We start from the raw sequence: 12133 nt of genomic DNA, 5'->3' as shown, positions 1-12133 counted from the left end.
CTGGCTTACATAGGATCTGGAGACTTGAACATGGCTCCTTAGGCTTTGTAGGCAAGTGCCTGAACTGCTAAGCCATCTCTCCAGCCCAGCCTGAGACATGTTTGATTAAGCTTTCAACTTGAGTCTCCAGCACCCTTCTGGAGGAGGTGTCAAGAACCTGAAGTCTAGCCCTAAGGTGTGTTGAGAGAGGTTGGAGCTCTGGCTGTTCCTGTTTGCTGGCTGCTTGGTTTTGCTTCTCTGCTATGATCTATGGAAGTGAGCCCGCTTTTTCTGCCCTGATGGAACTTCCCTGGATTCTGTAAGCTTTCCTCCCATAAGCTGCTTCTGGTTGGGTGTTTGTCCAGCAAGGTGGAGGGAAAGGCAACAGAGCTGGTCCCTCACTCCAGCCCTTGCTATCAGGGTTTGCTTGCCACTTGCTCTGGACCGCAGGGCTCATGATAGAGTTATCCAAGGAGGAGAAAAACTGTTTCAGGTCAGGTCTCAAACCAGAACACTGGGCTCTCCTAGTTATGATAAAGAGCTCTGAGTGCTGACAGTGAAAATGGCATGTTCTACATTATCCCATCACCTGAAGGCATGGCAGTTGAGGAACACACATGGACTTGTGCTCAGGCAAAGAAGATCTGTAATTCTTCAGAAGTGAGAAGGACTTCTTCTCCAAAAGGTACACATTCTGCTCTGCCACCAAGTTTGAAAAGCTCTAAGAATTACAGAGACTTTGTCACTGGCATTCCATCATAGCCATCCTAGGTGTGACATCAATATGTTCTACAAATGGCCATGGTGGACTTTGTGCTGTGGTACTGGCTCTTCCATACAACTTGAGGAGGTGTGAATTTCATCAGTGTGACAAGTGAGACTGTTCCGATTCTCTCTAATCGCTTCAATGCCACGCCTGCGGGCCTGCTTTGTTCCTCCGGGATGGAAACTGGGAAATTCTCAGCCTAGCACGTATCTCCAGCATTGTAAAATCTGCCCAACAGACAGGGTGCCATGTTCCCATCCCTGCAGGAAGGAAGTGCGGCGGATGTGTGATGAGGATGAACCTCCACTGTCCCTGGATCAACACCTGCTGTGGTTACCACAATCATGCTTCGGTCACAATGCTTCTCCTCTTCGCGCCCCTGGGTTGTGTCCACCTACTTTTGGTTTTGTCACGACTGAGCCCACACGGCTTTCTCCTTTGGATGGAGCACAGTTAAGACTGACAAGAGTGTAGATCAGAGAGAACCTTTGCCAACCGTTCACTCTGCACTAGATGCATTCCATTTGCGTGCCTTGGAATTAGCTTGAGGAATAGTCATAGCCGTTGGGATGCTGTTTTTCATACAGACGAAAACACTTCCCAGACACAAAACTCCTATGGCATCATGGTTTGAAGAGAAGGCGAAAGAGAAAACTCAGTATCACCAACTCAGTGAAGTCTTTGTTTCCCCTATCATACGGGAAGTGGGTTGTTGTAGTCAGCTCTGGGTGGCTGGCACAAAGCACCCAACCAAAAGCAGCCTGTGGGAGGAAAGAGTTCATTTTGGCTCACAGACTCCAGGAGAAGCTCCACAATGTAATGGCGGGGGGAAATGTGGCATGAGCAGAGGCTGAACATCGCCACCTGGCCAGCATCAGGTGGACAACAGCAGCAGGAGAGTGTGCCAGACACTGGCAGGGGGAAGCTGGCTATGGCACCCATGAGCCCGCCCCCAAACAACACACTTCCAGGAGGCCCCAATTCCCAAATTGCCACCAGCTGGGGACCCAGCATTCAGAACACATGACTATGAGTGACACCTAATTCAAACCACCACATTGATGGGAGAACTTTAAAAAGTATTTATGTGGTCAGGAGTCTCAAAGGAGATGGATTGGAGTGGCCAATAAAAGAAGGTTGTCACCAGTACAGCTAACAATAGAACAATTCAAACAAAAAGCAGACACGCAAGTCACAAGTGTTTAAACAGAGCAGTCGAAACTTTCCTCAGTAGCCCCTGCACTGAAGATCCTCAAATACAGCAGCAGAAAGGGCATTCGTTTCAGCCACATGAGTACTATGATACCGGTTGTATGGTGACAAAATTCTCGATGATTCCTTTATAGAGGGTACATCCAAAATAAAAGGTGATTCCCTAGAAACTGTGTGGAAAAGTGTCCCTGTGGTCCTGAAACAGATCTAGTCCCCAAGGGTGAATAGAAGGACAGATAGCCACTATTAAATCATTTTATAACTAGGCTTTATTACTTGAAAACTGTACACGTTACTAAAGAATTAGGCAACCAATATACTTGTGGAAAGGTGTTCCTTTCCACAAGGGTGCCCTAAAGCCATGATTTAAATATTTTTATTACCAGTTTGAAATAGAGAAGACATTCTCTGCACATGCCTTCGACTTCCTGCCCCTCTTACCTTTTCCCTCAGAAGGAAAAACATTTTATCCCAGTGAGTGAATAGCATTTTCTCTAGAGTTTTTATGTGCTGCACACCATGGTCCTCACCTGTAGGTCTGATTCCCCTTTACAAGGAGAACCTGCATTGATAACTTTGTTGATAGTTCTTATATCATAGTCATTATAGAATTTAATATGTCCGATTCACTAGAAGTTCAAATTTTGTGGTTTGTTTTTGTTGTTATTGTTTCGAGGTAGGGTCTCACTCTGACCCAGGCTGACCCTGGACTCACTCAGTAGTTCCAGGCCAGTCTCAAAGTCACAGTGACCCTCCTACCTCTGCCTTCAGAGTGCTGGGATTAAAGGCACGTGCCACTAAGGCAGATACTTGTTTAATATCATAGATTTTGTCAAATTAAAGATCAATGGACTTTATGATAGAAAAAGCATTGTTTGACATTAAATCCCCTGGGGCGGGGAGACAGTTCAATGGGTATAAAACTTGTTGCACAAGCATGAGAACCTGAGCTCAGATTCCCAGCACTCACGTAAGCTGGGAATAGGTGAATGCATCAGTAACACCTGCGTGCCTATGATAAGACAGAAGGGTAAGACGTGAGACTCTCCAGAAACGTGCGAGCTAGCTAGCCTGGCATATGTAGCCGTGAGCAACAAAGAAAGAGACCTTGCCTCAAACAAGGTAGAAGACAAGGCCCAACATCTGAGATTGTTCCATGACCTCCTCACATGTCAGACCATGCACATACCTGCATTCACATAAAGGAACACACACACACACACACACACACACACACACCATACACACACACACACCATACACACACAAAGATAAAGATTCAATTTAAAAATCGAATTATGATTTAATATCAGTAAGTATTCGTTTTGTATACCTATTTTATATGACTCTATGCCTGGGGTCATGTAAAAATTTCCTGGGCAAGAAGAAGTCACAGGTTAGAAAAGTTTAAGAATCCCTGCTCTAAAGAGTAAAGTTAGCAGTAGAGGGACTTGAGAAGGCTCCACCGCATGGATGGAATGGTTCCCCGTGGATCAGGGGGAAGAGCATCTTGGGCCCTCTTAAGACTGCTTTTGACCATAGTCTCCAAAGACATAATCTCAAATGCCTTAATTCTGTTATTCTGAATGGTCAAACTCCTTAAAATCTAGTTATAAAAACTTTGCATCCTAGAGCTGGGGAAATTGCTTAGTGGTTAAGGCCTTTGCCTGCAAAGCCAAAGGACCCCTGTTCAATTCCCCAGGACCTATGTAAGCTGGATGCACAAGGTAGCCCATGCAGCTGGAGTTTGTTTCCAATGGTTGGAGGCCCTGGTGCACCCATTCTCTCTTTCTCTCTATCTCTCTCCCTCTGCCTCTTTCTCAAGTAAATAATTAAAAAAAGAAAGAAAGAAAGAAAAAATAGCCAGGAATGGTGGCACTTGGGAGGCAGAGGTAGGAGGATCACCATGAGTTCGAGGCCACCCTGAGACTACAGAGTGAGTTCCAGGTCAGCCTGGACTAGAGTGAGACCCTACCTCGAAAAACCAAAAAAATAAAATAAAACTGCTTTCCATCCTAAAATACTAAATTCCAAATGTTGAAATCCTAAAAAGCAAAACCTTGAAAACCACAATTCCCCCGAGGGGAGGGTAGAAAGCCTGGCTATTGGGGAAGGGGCCGGTGCACTTTCAGTAGTGTGAGGTGACTCCCTGAGGTTTGGGGGTCCATCGGAGAAGACAGAGGAGAAGGTTGTTTTCACAGTAGTTCACTCTGGCAGTGATCAACCTGGGTGCATATCAAACAATGACCAGCTGTATTGATACATGCTTATGAATTTTGCTTTTTGATCTTTCTCTATGAATGTGGTTCATCTCTCATGCAACTCTTATACCTGTTTATGTTCATAAAACAGGGGTATTATTATTGGCTGCATCATAAAATGGCCTATAAAGTGTCCTGTCATGGTTTATATGTTTCTCAAATAAATCCTCTTGAAAATTTAAATAAATGTCATTTAAAGAACTTTTTCCCAGAATTATCTTTTCAGTGTTTTGATCTCTTGGGGCTTTAAAAACATTGGCATCAGTCTTTCACAACATTCAGAATTATGGCCCAAGCCCACTTGGGGAGCCTGGCTGGAAAGTGCCCACCCAGCTTGTGCCTAGCTATGTTTTCCACATAAGGCTGGTAGATAAATTAAAGGGGTATCTATTTAAATTTTAATTTGTGATATGCAGTAATTATTGTTTACACATAAAAGAATTACATGAAACATTTAATACATGCTAAAAATTTGTCTTCTGGGCTGGAGAGATAGTTCAGCTGTCAAGGCACTTGCCTGTGAAGCCTAATGACCCAGGTTCAATTCCCCAGTACCCACATAAAGCCAGATGCACAAAATGGTGCATGCATCTTGAGTTCATTTGCAGTGGCTAGAGCTCTGATATTTTTCCCTCTCTTTCTTTCTCTTTCCCTGCCTCCAAATAAATAAAAAAATGTTTACAGTTTTTTTTGATCCAAAATAAAATTGCTAAGCACTTGACCTTTTAATTTGTTAAATGTGGAAATTGTTTCCAAGGGAAAAATCCACTTGCTACCAAAGTGATATTTTTTTTAAATTTCTTTTCTGATTGCAAATTAATGCATGATTATAGAAAACTCTAGGAAATACTCAGAAATCAAAAATATAATTATAATATCATGAGTACCTGGAAGATTTCAGTACTTTAAAGTTATATCCCAATTCCTTCATCTTATACTTCATGTGACATTTATTTTTTAAAATATTTTTTATTGACAACTTCCATAATTGTAAACAATATCCCATGATAATTCCCTCCCTCCCCCCACTTTCCCCTTTAAAACTCCACTCTCCATGGTATCCCTTCCCCCTCTCAATCAGTCTCTCTTTTATTTTGATGTTATCATCTTTTCCTCTTATTATGATGGTCTTGTGTAGGTAGTGTCAGGCACTGTGAGGTCATGGATATCCAGGGCATTTTGTGTCTGGAAGAGCCTGTTGTAAGGAGTCCTACCCTTCCTTTGGCTTCATATGACATTTATATAGAGAGATAGATGATAGATAGGATATATTTAGATAGATGATAGATAGATAGATAGATAGATAGATAGATAGATAGATAGATAGATAGTAGATAGATAGATAGATAGATTCATAAATTCTCTGGCTCCATACCTTAACCTATATCAATAAAAAATTTCCATTACCAAGTCCAACCTCCTTCCTTTATTGCTATAGAAGTCAGTAGTTTTCAGCATTGTATCATTGTACATATAAATGTGCCCACACTTTTCAAATTACTGCAAGACAGACAGACAGACAGACAGACACACACACACACACACACACACACACACACACATACGTCCTTGACTTGAGATGGTTCAATTTGAGACTTTTTTACTTACAGTGGTGTGAAAGCCATACGCATCTATTGGAAGCCATACTTCATAATTAGAACTTTCTCAGGCTAGTGACATAAGGTCTGATTGTCTCTCGACATGCTGGCCAGTGGCGGGAAGTTTCTGCTCGAGTGAGCCATGCACTCACATGGGTGAGCAGTGAGTCGCCTATAGTGTGCTGTGTTGATCAGCGGGGATGGCTCGCAGGTTGGGTGTGTGACTTGAATTCTCAGTTTGGATGGATTTATTGATTACTTAGGTAACCCTTTTACAAGTGGGAAAGCATTTACATTTTTATCTTTCTATTTCCCTATCATCCATCTCTCTACCTATCATCTATCTAGCCTACCCATCTGACATTACTGTCTAAAGGTGGCACTCCCCTGAAGAGCTCTTGGAAGGGAGCCAAAACTTCTCTTCTCACACCCTCGACTCAGCTGGTCAGTGAGCTGGCCTTCTCCCTCTAGTCAGTGCCCAGAACTCAGCAGAACATCTACCTGCCTCCACAGCGGAAAAGAAAATCCAACAGTGGGTCTTTATTACTCCCTGAACCCCACATACACTTAATTCTGCAAAAGACCATTGATTTGAAAAGAAAAAGGCTAACAAATGGGGCCTTGTATTCTGAGGTAAAAAGAAAGGGCTTTGGGGTAGTCTCTTCCACCTAATAGGCTGTGGCATGTGAAGTTTGCTTCCCCCACTCAGAAATTTCTTGATCATGGGGTTCTCAATCCTAGCTCCACACTCAAATAACCAGAGAAGGTTTTTTTTGTTTAATTTTTTTTGGTTATTTTTATTTATTTATTTGAGAGGGACAGAGAAAGAAAGAGGCAGATAGAGAGAAAGAGAGAGAGAGAAAATGGGCACACCAGGGCCTCCAGCCACTGCAAACAAACTCCAGACGCGTGCACCCCCTTGTGCATCTGGCTAATATGGGTCCTGGGGAGTCAAGCCTCAAACCGGGATCCTTAGGCTTCACAGGCAAGAGCTTAACTGTGAAGCCATCTCTCCAGCCCCAGAGAAGGTTTTAACTCTGCTACATCTACCAGCTTTATAGCCTGTGGCTTTCTAGAGTTCCACATGTTATTCCTATGTGGAGAACGGTTAAGGATGCCTGAGTTCAAACTGGGGGACACTGGAGCAGACAGATGAATGTAGGAAACCTGTCCAGGGCCAGGGCCTCAAGGTTGCCAACCCTGTAGCCACCAGTGAGGTTCCACCGATGTCTGCTGAGTCTCAGGAGCATGCCTTATCTTCAGAGCTTCTGAAACCATCTTCCTGGGTTTGGACAGCAACCTGGTACCCCTGAGGCCCAGATTATGTCCTCCCCAAACCTCGCCCAGGCTCCACCAACTCTGTGGCCCCAGCCCGGAGCACTCTAGTTACAGTTCCTTCCCCCAGAGGCCATGTGGGGGTGGAGACCACTGCACCCCAACATACTCCACGTGGGGTCAGCATGGAAGGCCAGGCATGGTCTGGTCACTCGATCCCACATGTTCATCATTTGGGTTCGGGCCAACCCAGGGCAGGGACCCCACATGCAGGACAGGGAGGGGGTGGTGGTGGCCCCTTTTCTTTAGCCCTTCATAAGCCTGTCCTAGTTCCAGGGAAGAGACGGCTTTGCAGGATGCAGAGTCTGTTTCTTGTATAACATACTTGTCACCAAAGATCCAACAACTGTCAGAAACCAGAACCACCCCTCTGACCATACAGTGTCCCTCTCACGTAGAGACACTGACTCCTACTAGGGTAGGAGAAGAAGGGGACTTTGAAAGTGGCATCTAGGGTCACATCCAGGGAAGTGAAGGCATCTGAGTCAATTTTTCAGAGAATGCCTGTCAGTTCCAGGTACTGGGACAATGTATCATAGTTCAGGCAGCCTAAAGTATAACCATTTATTTCTCTAGTTCTAGGAGCTGAGATGTCAGAAAGCAAGATGCTGGATAAGGTTCTAATTTCCTTCCCAGTTTGCAGAGAGCTGCCTTGTGGCTGTCCTTACATGGAGACAGCTGCATCTGTCATAAGGATCCTAGTACCAGCAGAGAAGTTCTACTCTCGTCATCTCATGGAATGCTGAGTACGTCCCAAAGGCCAAACCACCACCCTAGGGCTTAGGGCTTCAAGAAATGCATCTGGGCCAGATAGACATGAAGAGCATATAGACATATAGCAACACATATCTTTGAGGGAACATCAAGCCAAGCAGGTTTAGGCAGATGAATGTGTTATTGTCACAGTAGTCTAAGATGGAGGGGTTTCCCCATGGACCTCTCAATCTGAGTCTTCCTCAGTTATGTGAGGAGTAAGGACAAAAAGGCACTCTTCCACTGGAGGCAGTCAAGGGCAATGAATTCTTTTTTTAAAAAAAGATTTTATTGGACTGGAGAGATGGCTTAGCGGTTAAGCGCTTGCCTGTGAAGCCTAAGGACCCTGGTTCGAGGTTCGATTCCCCAGGACCCATGTTAGCCAGATGCACAAGGGGGCGCACGTGTCTGGAGTTCATTTGCAGTGGCTGGAGGCCCTGGTGCACCCATTCTCTCTCTCCATCTGCCTCTCTGTCTCTTTCAAATAAATAAATAAAAATAAACAAAAAAATTTTTTAAAGATTTTATTTTCATTTACTTGTTACAGTCAGAAAGAGAAGGAGAGAGAGAGTAAGTGAGAATGAGCATGCCAGGGCTTCTAGCCACTGCAAATGAACTCCAAACACATGTGACACCATGTGCATCTGGCTTACATGGGACCTGGAGAATTGAACCTGGGTCCTTAGGCTTCTCAGGCATGTACCTTGACCACTAAGCCATCTCTCCAGCCCATGGACAATGAATTCTTTAACAATGTCTTCCTGGCTGGTCCAGCCCTCACCTATCTCTTTGCTCCCATTTAACAGTACACAGATATTTCATGGGCACTGGCAGGGGTCATGCCAGGTGCTCCATGGGAAAAAAAAAAAAAAACATGCCAGTTTCCCACATAGTGGAGCTCACTGTGTCATGGGATAGACAGCAATCTCACAGGGGCATACGTGGGAGGCACACAAGCCCTGCAGGCTGCCCTGTGCCCTCTGATGGAGGCATAGAGGGAGCAGGAGAAAAAACGTGGGCAAGGGAGATCTTGATGCCTGTCTGCTGTCGCCTGGGCTGGCTGCACACCCAATTAAGGCAAGTACAACAGGGTCACCAGCTACAATCTACCTGCTCGTGCACTTGACAGGTAGACTGTGAAGGACTGATATTAGGGGTTTCCTCAGACCCTACCTGATGCTGATGATGGGCACAATAGTTCACGAATACATCTTGTAAGGCATTTTTCACCTGACATGATTTGCCTTAGAACAAGCAATGTAAGAGTTCTTATCTGTGTGTGTTACCGAAGAGATGAGCTCAAAACAGTTCTGTGACTTCCTTCGTGTGGAACCTCTGTCATTTGCTCAAGATTTAAGTCTCCCAGACCTGACAGGACAGCCCCCTCAGGGTCTGAGTGTCCCCTTGCCTAAGCCTCCTTGCTGCCACAGCCTGTGTGCGTTCTCAGCTGGAGTCCCTCCTGGGGTCTGGCCTGGCCTCTTGCTCTTTACCCTGCGCTCAGCTCACTGCCTTTACTTTCGGTGCCTCTGTTTTTCCAGCCTTCCTGTGGAGTGGGAGGCAGAGCTGAAAACCATGTGTGAGAGCCGAGAAGCAGCACTGCCTGGGTGGTGCAAAGGGCACTCTGGGAACTGCCCGGGCAGACATGGGTTCCCTCCTAGCTGACCCCCAGCCTCCGCTGGCTGTCACTGGGTTCTCTGTTCCAGATCATTATCCCAGGAGAAACACAGGTCAAGGGTGAGCCAATGGTTCGAGTGCCAAGCTCTGAGGGTCCAGTTGTGTGTGAAAGCTGCTAGCTGCCCTCTTTAGCTGTCAAAACACACAAAGGAATCCAATTTGGACTACATATTCAAGTCATTCAGATGTGCATTTCTCAAGGTGATTGTTGGGTGTGGTGTGTTGTGTGTGTGTGATGACTTAAGTGATATTTAATTTTTTTCATTTTTATTTATTTATTGGAGAGTAACGGAGAGAGAAAGAGGCAGATAGATAGAGAGAGAGAGAATGGGTGCGCCAGGGCCTCCAGCCACTGCAAATGAACTCCAGACACATGAGCCCCCTTGTGCATCTGGCTAATGTGGGTCCTGGAGACTCGAGCCTCGAACCGGGGTCCTTAGGCTTCACAGGCAAGTGCTTTACCACTAAGCCATCTCTCCAGCCCTTAAGTGATATTTTAAAAGGATTATAGACTGGTTATCACTTCCTGCTCAAGTCATCACGTTATCTCCTGCAATTCGGGTTTTTTTTTTAAATCATTTTATTTGTTAGAGACAGAGGGACGGAGGGAGAGAGAAAGAGAGAATGGACAAGCCAGGGCCTCCAGCCACTGCAAACAAACTCCGGATGCATGCACCACAATTGTGCATCTGGCTAATGTAGGACCTGGAGAATTGAACCTAGGTCCTTAGGCTTCGCAGGCAAGTGCCTTAACTGCTAAGCCATCTCTCCATCCCTCCTGCAATTCTTGACCTTGTGGAGGTGGCCTTGGCTAACACAGGACCCAACATGGTGAGCATGCTCAGTGACACTGGCTGGAGACCCCAGGACACACTAGGAACTTGGGAAATCACAGTATACGCACCAAAAATGTCGCATACTAGTGCCTGCCTATGATCCTGGCCTTGAAACTCAGACCCTACCCCACCGTCCCCGTGCACATCCATGAGAAACCCACAGAGCCTGTGTTGGGGGAAAGAAGCTTCAGTAATGAAGCCAGCTGTTGTGTCTTCTGAGGGTCAAGGATGGGGGTGAGAGTGGAATTTTCATCCCAAGAAGCCAGCTCAGCTCTGTTTTGACCCTGGCATGGCATGAGGAGAAAATGGATACCATACAAAAAGAATAAACCTTAAACATGACTTTTCTCCCCTGAAAGGCAGCCCAGGAAATGCTGCCCCTTTTTGCCAGCATAAACACTTACTTGCAGCCTTGGCCTTGGGCCACTGGTAATAAAACACCCAGAGTCCCAAGTCAACAGGCAGGGAGAGCCAGGGACTGATGGTGGGTTCCAGTCTGGCCTGGGGGTTCTGTTGGATCCAGATTCCTTTTTCCTTTCCAGATCTTTCCCAGGCCCCTCTGTGGGGTTTCCTTGAGTCCTGTAAAGGCCATGAGTAGAGCATTTCCAAATTCAGTATGGTAGAAAGGAAACTCGGCTCTAGACAAACAGTAGAGGCTTGAGCACTGCCCATCGCTGGGTGGGCTGAAGTCAGAAGACATAGGTAATAAGCAAGCCCAGAATAACTCAGAAAAACTGTTAAATCTCTGAACCTCTCAGGTCAGGACAAGTGTGAAATGTAGTGAGGTCCGGCATCACTGGGCATCTCAGATGTGGTAGAACTATTAAAACCACTCGGGCAGGGGGCGGGGGGCCTGTTCACAGCTCCCATCTTGTCCCAACCAGCGGAAGTGGCCCCAGTATCTACGGAGTGGCCCTCATGTGGCTTGCTGGGTTAATGTTCTAATTATCTATTTCTCTGAAGTAACTGTCCCCAGCTGTAGACACTTAAGGCAATGTGTCATGCTCTTCCATGGTTCTGTGGGCTGACTGGGCTCAGCAGAGTGGTTCTCTGTCATGTTCTGCAGCCGCACACCATCAGAGGCCAGTGGCTACATCTAGGCTGGACTTTGAGACGGTCTTTTCATCCTCGTGCCTGGTTCCTGGACTGAGATGGCTGGGGAGATTACGGCTGACTGGTGGTCCCTTTCCACACATGGCCTCGTCACCTGGTGCCCTGTGCCCCCACACATCCTGGTGGCTTCACAAGAGTTGGGCTTTCTACAGAATTCAAGCTTAGTTCAGATTAGAGGGAAATGTGAAGATCTAGATGTATGATTTACTGGGGAGCCATCTCTGGAGACCAGCTACCACAGGGAGAAAGGGAGACTAAGATTAAGGAAATTTGCAGATACTATTTCTTATTGCCCCCACCATGAGACAAAAGGTAAAACTGACCAGTGGAGTTTATCTGGTGCACCACCTCTTACGCACAGGGACTCCTGGAGCCCTGAAAGCTGAGGCCCTATGGGTCAGATACCCCAGTGCCCGGCTATCCTGAAATGCTTCCCCAGACAATTCCTTTGTCTCTTATTTTCACAATCCTGCTCTTCTGTTGCCATGGCAACTTCCCGTGTCTGGTTCTTGGCTCTCTATCTTCTGTCATGGAATACTTGGCTGTGAGAGCAATCATCACCAGACACTGCTCTTTTTCCCTCAGACCCTCCTGGAGAGGAACATG

At 46.0% G+C, this 12133-nt stretch overlaps 1 pseudogene; it reads left to right on the top strand.

Annotated features, from left to right (window-relative positions):
- Nucleotides 1–434: 434 nt before the first annotated feature.
- LOC101614585 lies at nt 435–2197 on the top strand (annotated as a pseudogene).
- The last annotated feature ends 9936 nt before the right edge of the window (nt 2198–12133 follow it).

This window comes from Jaculus jaculus, chromosome 18, assembly GCF_020740685.1.
Source record: "Jaculus jaculus isolate mJacJac1 chromosome 18, mJacJac1.mat.Y.cur, whole genome shotgun sequence".
Lineage (NCBI taxonomy): Eukaryota > Metazoa > Chordata > Mammalia > Rodentia > Dipodidae > Jaculus > Jaculus jaculus.
This window is presented reverse-complemented; position numbering and strand designations above follow the sequence as displayed.